The sequence below is a fragment of the Microtus oregoni genome, unplaced genomic scaffold, assembly GCF_018167655.1.
Source record: "Microtus oregoni isolate MIOR12 unplaced genomic scaffold, Mior012 000008F_ref0000371, whole genome shotgun sequence".
NCBI classification, from domain to species: Eukaryota; Metazoa; Chordata; class Mammalia; order Rodentia; family Cricetidae; genus Microtus; species Microtus oregoni.
In genome coordinates, this window is record NW_024543067.1 from 5,267,211 (window position 1) to 5,273,651 (window position 6,441).

General features: G+C 40.0%; 1 pseudogene; it reads left to right on the forward strand.

The window, feature by feature from the left end:
- The first annotated feature begins 210 nt into the window (after positions 1 to 210).
- LOC121451669 lies at positions 211 to 704 on the forward strand (annotated as a pseudogene).
- The last annotated feature ends 5,737 nt before the right edge of the window (positions 705 to 6,441 follow it).

Below are 6,441 nucleotides of genomic sequence, written 5' to 3' on the forward strand. Positions count from 1 at the left end.
GGTTTTCTCCTGACTCTACACAATCTTCCCATTTGCAGGTAGCCCAGGTTCCCTGCTGGATTTCCAGGTCAGTGAAAAGAGCACAGCATTGACACCCAGAAGGACATCATCCAAGCTTTAAAGCATGACAGTTACTGGATCTTTGGTTTTGGATAAGTGAATTTGAACCATAAGAACTTCCTTGTGGCTGTGGTAGCCATCTTTTAGTAACGTTCCAAAATGACAAACCCAAAGGGAGAGAGGAGGGGGCACTCACTATATTTTCTAGGCCTTTTAGGAAACATAGAATTTTCCCTTTGGTCGCATGAATCTACCAGAAGGGTAATATTGTAGACACCATGGGAATAGACACTGTTCGAAAAGGAGTGCCCCATATTGTTGCCATGTCAAAATCAGACAGTGTCACCCAACATATCATTGGCATTACTGTAAATAAGCAAGTTAAGGGCAAGATTCTTGCCAAGCGAATCAATGTGTGGATTGAACACAACAAACACTTTAAGAGCAAAGATGGCTTCCTGAAGCAGGTGAAGGAGAATGACCAGAAGAAAAAGGAAGCCAAAGAGACGGGCATCTGAGTTTAGCTGAAGCACGAGCCTGCTCCACCCAGAGAAGCACACTTTGTGAGGACCAATGGGAAGGAGCCTGAGCTGCTGGAGCCCATTCCATACAAATTCATGGCCTGGTGTACAAAAGAGAAATAAATGACCTGGACTGGAAAAAGTTTTGCTTTAGGAAACAAACAAACAAACAAACAAACTGTTAGAACTTAAATTTTATTCAGTGTTAAAATACAGAAAATGCAAATAATTCATATGTACCTTTTATAATAATTATATATTGTGAACTCTTGTATGCGGAAGTATTTGAATATGACATTCAGATCACGCTCCTTGTGAAAGTTTTACGATGGAGTTTTACTTTTTGCAGTAAGTCTCTTTCATGGGCAGGAACCCCAAACAAGGAAACACATGCAAGAGCACGCACAAGCTACTCTATAGCTGACCTACTGCAGCAGCAAGAACTTGGGCAATTCTGGGGGAGGGGCATCAGGTGACTATGTCTAGGATGATTACCGTCCCTTCTAATTGCAGGTCTTCCTGGACAAAACTCTTCCTGATGGTCTGGAATTCTCCCACAGTGTAAATGGCAGTACAGCTTTTGCACAAATGTATCTTAAGGTATGCTTCTGTGTAGCCAAATATCTCACAATAATATGTATGTTCCCCCCCACACACACACACTACCACCAGAACTCTGCTAGATGCCCTCATCTTTGATGACGGCAGAGATGACCTCCTCTTCATAAACATTGTCTGGGATGCCCTTGAACAACCTTGATGAGGACAGAAGAGAATTTGTTCTGTACCATTGTCAAGTAGAGTGGTTTTATCTATATGGCTACTGTTTTGACTATGTGGTTAATGTAGTAGTTGAATTATTTTTATGGTATAACAAATTGTATATGGCATAAAAATTTAAAAATCATAGAGAACACTGTCTTACTGGGGACTCTGTTCTCTCTACAAGAATAAAAGTAGATGGAGCACACAAAGTCCTAGAATCTTGTGTCATCCGGCACTAGTTCCATTCAGCTTGTCTGTGGTGAAGGGCATTATGGGTCACTGACATTCAAGAGACAAAATGTGGTAGTTTAGGGTGAGGTGAAAAAAGAGGGATAAAACCAGCCAGGCACTGAACAGAGCAGGCAAAAAATAAAGGGAGAATGATGAGGAGGAAATAATGTCTAGAGACAATTTCATTTGCTGATGTTCCCAAATCCTTTTATTTAGTGTCTTGCTATAAATGTGGACTGCAGGCCAGGCACATTCACTTTCTGAGGCTGTTAGAGATCAGAGCAGTTCCAGAGCACATCTTCACACAGACACTGCTCAGGTGAAGATAGTTCAGTTTTTTCTTGGTTTTGAGAGAGTTGAGAATTAAGGTTTGTTGTTTTGTTAATTTTTGAGATCAGGATGATGAAGTAGCAATTAATAAATTGTTAAAAAGAAACAACCCACACTAAAATGCTAAAATGACATTTCATATAACTGCTAAAGTCTCAGTTGACTAAAACATATAATTTATTATTTCTTTTTCAGAAAATCATTAAAAAATGCTTTTAAAAACCTTTAGTATTTTGAATTTGAAATTCTGTGCCATAAAAAGGTATTAATTTCTTGAAACATTTAAAAACTTGAATAAGATAGTTGTCATTTATGAGACAGATGCTTCATACTACATATTTTTAAACATACTAATGTATCACAGCATAATAGTATTTTATACATTAACTTATGTTACAGTACAAACATATTATATTCAACCACAAAGAGACAACTACACTGATAACTATGACATAAAAAATTTGTAATTTTAAAAGCCCTTGAGTTCATTGTTAAATAAATTGGAAATTATTTTCTCTTTAAAAATAGTACAATTGATAACATTTTTCATACTAGTCCAAAAAACCCATTTAAACTATATAATATCTAAATTATACATGTATAAATACTCCTTTAACTTCTGAAGGAGACATATAAGTTTTATTTAAAATTCATTTGTCTAGGTGAAATTCTTATTAATTTCCCTTCTCATTCTTTGATTTATATTTGATTACTTCTATAAACTAATCTACAATTCATACATAGATTTTAGTTGTTCTTCTGAAATGAAAGTTACCATGTCATTTTAATCTGATTGACAAGAAGTGATGCAGACTTTGTATCCATAATATCTAACTATCAAAACTCCCCATTCTATAACTAATATCTCTTAGGCCTTCATTTATATTTTCTTATTTTTTGTTTTTGTTGGAGGAATTCTGAGTGATTTTCTTACAACAATTTTCCATTTCTATTGTTTGAAAATTTCATATCTGCATGTTAAAGGTTCTGAGTCTTTTTTCCCCAGTGTCTCCTATTAGAAGTTTTAACCAGAGCAACGAGTCCCAAAAGAGGAAGAACAGTGTCTAAGTTAAAAAGAAAGACGTGAAAAGATCTGTGTCTTCAACAACAAAGGGGGAAGTAGATGACAGGAAATGAGCAAAAGGCCCAGGATCTTCAGGCCTGTGGCAATAACAGGGAAGAAGCTGATACTATGTGGAAGAATGTCTATGAATCTCTGGAGAATCACACTGAGGGGAATAAAAAAAACTAACTCCAAAGGTTGCACACTAGTGGTTTCATTGACATGACATTCTCGAAATGACCAAACAGTAGAAATGGAGACCAGATGAATAGCTGACAGGAAGGAGGGATGTGTGGGTAAGGAGGAAGGGTGGCCACTAAAAGGGAGCATGAGGGATCCTTGTTCTGGTATAGACGTTCTATATCCCAACAGCAGCCATGGCAATCCCTGCACAGAATTCTGTACTGCAGTTTTGCAAGGTATTATTAGCTACAACTGGGGGGAAAAAAAGCAGGGGATTTCTCTGCATTATTTCTTTTAAGAGCTCCAAAGTCTCTAACTGCATAATGAATGAAAACTCAACTTAAAAATCCTATCAGTTGGTATACCCTAGTTCATTCTGTTCTTGACAGCAAGAACTACCCAATCCAGAAGTGCCTGCAGATGCCATCTGTGCAGTCTGTGTAGTGATTATATCTCAAGGTTTTCACCATAATTACGGTGAGACTTATGCTGTCTTTCCCATGCTGGAAATCACTATGTTCTCTTAGTAATTACTCAGGACTGAGCACCTTTGGCGAGGGATGTTTGTAATTGGTGGATATCACGGTATCAAAAAACAAAGGAATCAGTTTCCAGAAGGTTCCCTGATCCTGAGAGGGAGTGACATAGATGTCCTTTTGGATTGTAGAAGCCAAAGAAATCTCTTGAAATGCTGTCATTTGGATACAGCATGACTGCTGCATGCACAAACTCAATGCGGATGTGACTATTTGCCTAAGACTTGCACAACATTGGAGCCATCAGCATTCCACCATGGATGGAGGAAAAGCTCATGAGGTCCCCATTCCTCCTGGAGGAGCTATAAAAGCTAGTACTTGTTGGGGGAAGAGGAGATAAGTTCCTCTAAGCGCCACGGATAAGTGGTCCTCGCTCAAGTAAATAACCTCTCATCTGTGTTAATACAAGCAACCCTAATTAAACAATGAGTCACTGAGAGAGCAGAAGGAAGGCAGAAAGGAAAGGAGAGAGGATGGGGGAGGGAAGTGAAGAGGGGGATATGTTGAGAATAAGAAAAGAGGAAAGAAATGGGGTTGGGTTGGATGGGAAGAGGAAAGAATCTGGGGAGAGTTGGAGAAGGGAAAAATTATAAAAATAAATTGTATGAAAAACATTTTAAAATAAAATAGCATGGGTATGACAAGAGTAGAAAATACAAGAGAGGATATTGGAGAAATGAATATGGTCAAAGTATGTATATGTGTGAAGTTATCAAAGAATAAAAAAGGCTTATAATTTAAGAAATCAGAGCATCTTGATGCTTGGCGAGGCTTTCAGGACAATGGTCTTCGGTCCAGTGGTTATAATGACCACAGTCCAGACATCTGGGAAGAGAGTGGAGCATTCTGATAGGGAGTGTGTCACTCTTTTTCAAGAACAGCGAGACAGTGCATAACTTCCCTGCTTAAGGCCCCAAACTTAACCCAGGAAGGTCACCACGATAGCTTCTTGGCAAATGGTCATTGTTTGCTTCACTTATCGCCTGAAGAGGGATTTTGGTAAGAGAATTCAGCATGGAATTCTTTAGAGGAGAGGCACTTCTCACTCGTGGTGACTGCCCTGCTGCACAGGACAGATGGCTGACTTTAAAGCCATCTAGCCTCACCATGCATGGCTCCCCAGCAGGGAGAACTAAAGCTTCAGGAAGTAGAGTGGTCTGGGTTAGCAAATGTTTATGTCAAGAGGTGAAATATGGTATTGATTCAATACAACCATGACCCCCCTCCTCTTTTCCTATTATCTCAGATGTTGCTTTAAGCTCTCCAAGACTTCTGAGCTAGGAGTAACAGGCATTCTATATGGGACTGTCAATACTAAGGAGGAAGGCCCTGTCTTTTGAGTGTTGACTTCTAGATCCTGGATTCCTGTGCAGACTTTAGTGGTCAAGTTTTGCATCAGACCATTCAGCTCTGTGAGCTTTCATTTCTGGTGTAAGACTAAAAAGCTATGAACAAAAGCTATCTAGCAAAGAGGTTGATTCGTTGTCCTGTAAATATGGGTGTTGTTGCTTGGGAGGCCTTGAGTACAGGATAAAGCAGAAGAAGCACTCAGGTTCTAGTTCATTATGGGACCTTGTCTGCAGCAGACACCTCTAGGCCACTTGATCTCCAACACTCAGTTCACCTCAATAGTCTCTTGCAGGCTGCAGGCTCAGGGGATAATTTAGCACTTTTATGGCCAAGCTTAGTCTTCTAAGGGAATCTCTCGAACTTAAATGTTACCTTAGAAGCTCTCATTCTAGCGTCGGTTAGCTTCTCCCCAAGCCCTCCATTTAAGTCAAGCTCACGTGACTTTCATTGCAGCTGGGTCTCTGTCTCTCTATTGTAATAACTTTCTAAAAGTGACTCCCTGCTTCAGTTCTGGGTTTCCAGCATCTAGCAGGGGATGAACAATGACAAGACACAAGCCCATGTTTAAAAATAAATGAACAATCAAGCCTAAGCATGGCCTTCTGGTGTTGTAAGAAGGGTGGCTTGTTCGTTTCCCAGCCGCCCAGACTCCCATAATAATCACACAGAAACTATATTATTTAAATCACTGCTTGGCCCATTAGCTCTAACTTCGTATTGGATAACTCTTACATATTAATTTAACCCATTTCTAGTAATCTGTGTAGTGTCACATGGTAGTGGCTTACCTGGTAAAGTTCCTTCCGGCTCAAGCGGGGCTACATGGCTTTTCCCTGACTCTGCCATTCTTTACAGCAGCATTTACTTTAGTTTTTCCTGCCTAGCTCTCTCTGCCCTGCTATAGGCTCAAAGCAGTTCTTTATTAACCAATGGTATTCACAGCATACGGAGGGGAATCCCACATCCTTCTGCAGTCTCAGCTGAAGTTTACCTTAGACTGCCCAGAGCCCAGCACTCACCACACAGGTGGTGTTTATTGTCAGAAGTGATGAGGATATGTGACTGTCTCAAACATAGGCACCTTGTGTTGGGCAAACAGGTGTCTTCTCAGCAGAGCTGATCTTATGTTACAACAGCTGCTAATTTTCACATTTGACATTAAGTATCTATAAGGAACTTTTTGCCTGAGAGACTCAAAACACTAAAGCTCGTCTCCTTCCATTCCTGGGTATTGTTCACACCTCTTGTTTATCTCCTTTCTGGATGCAGGTTTGCAAATACCGAGGCCAGCACAGAATCCTAGGGGTCAACAGCCAAGGTGGACAGCAACACCAGAGGTCATCTTTGCACACTTCCTCTCGTTCTTTGCAAGCATGGAGGAGGATAGAAGCCATGCTGGCTG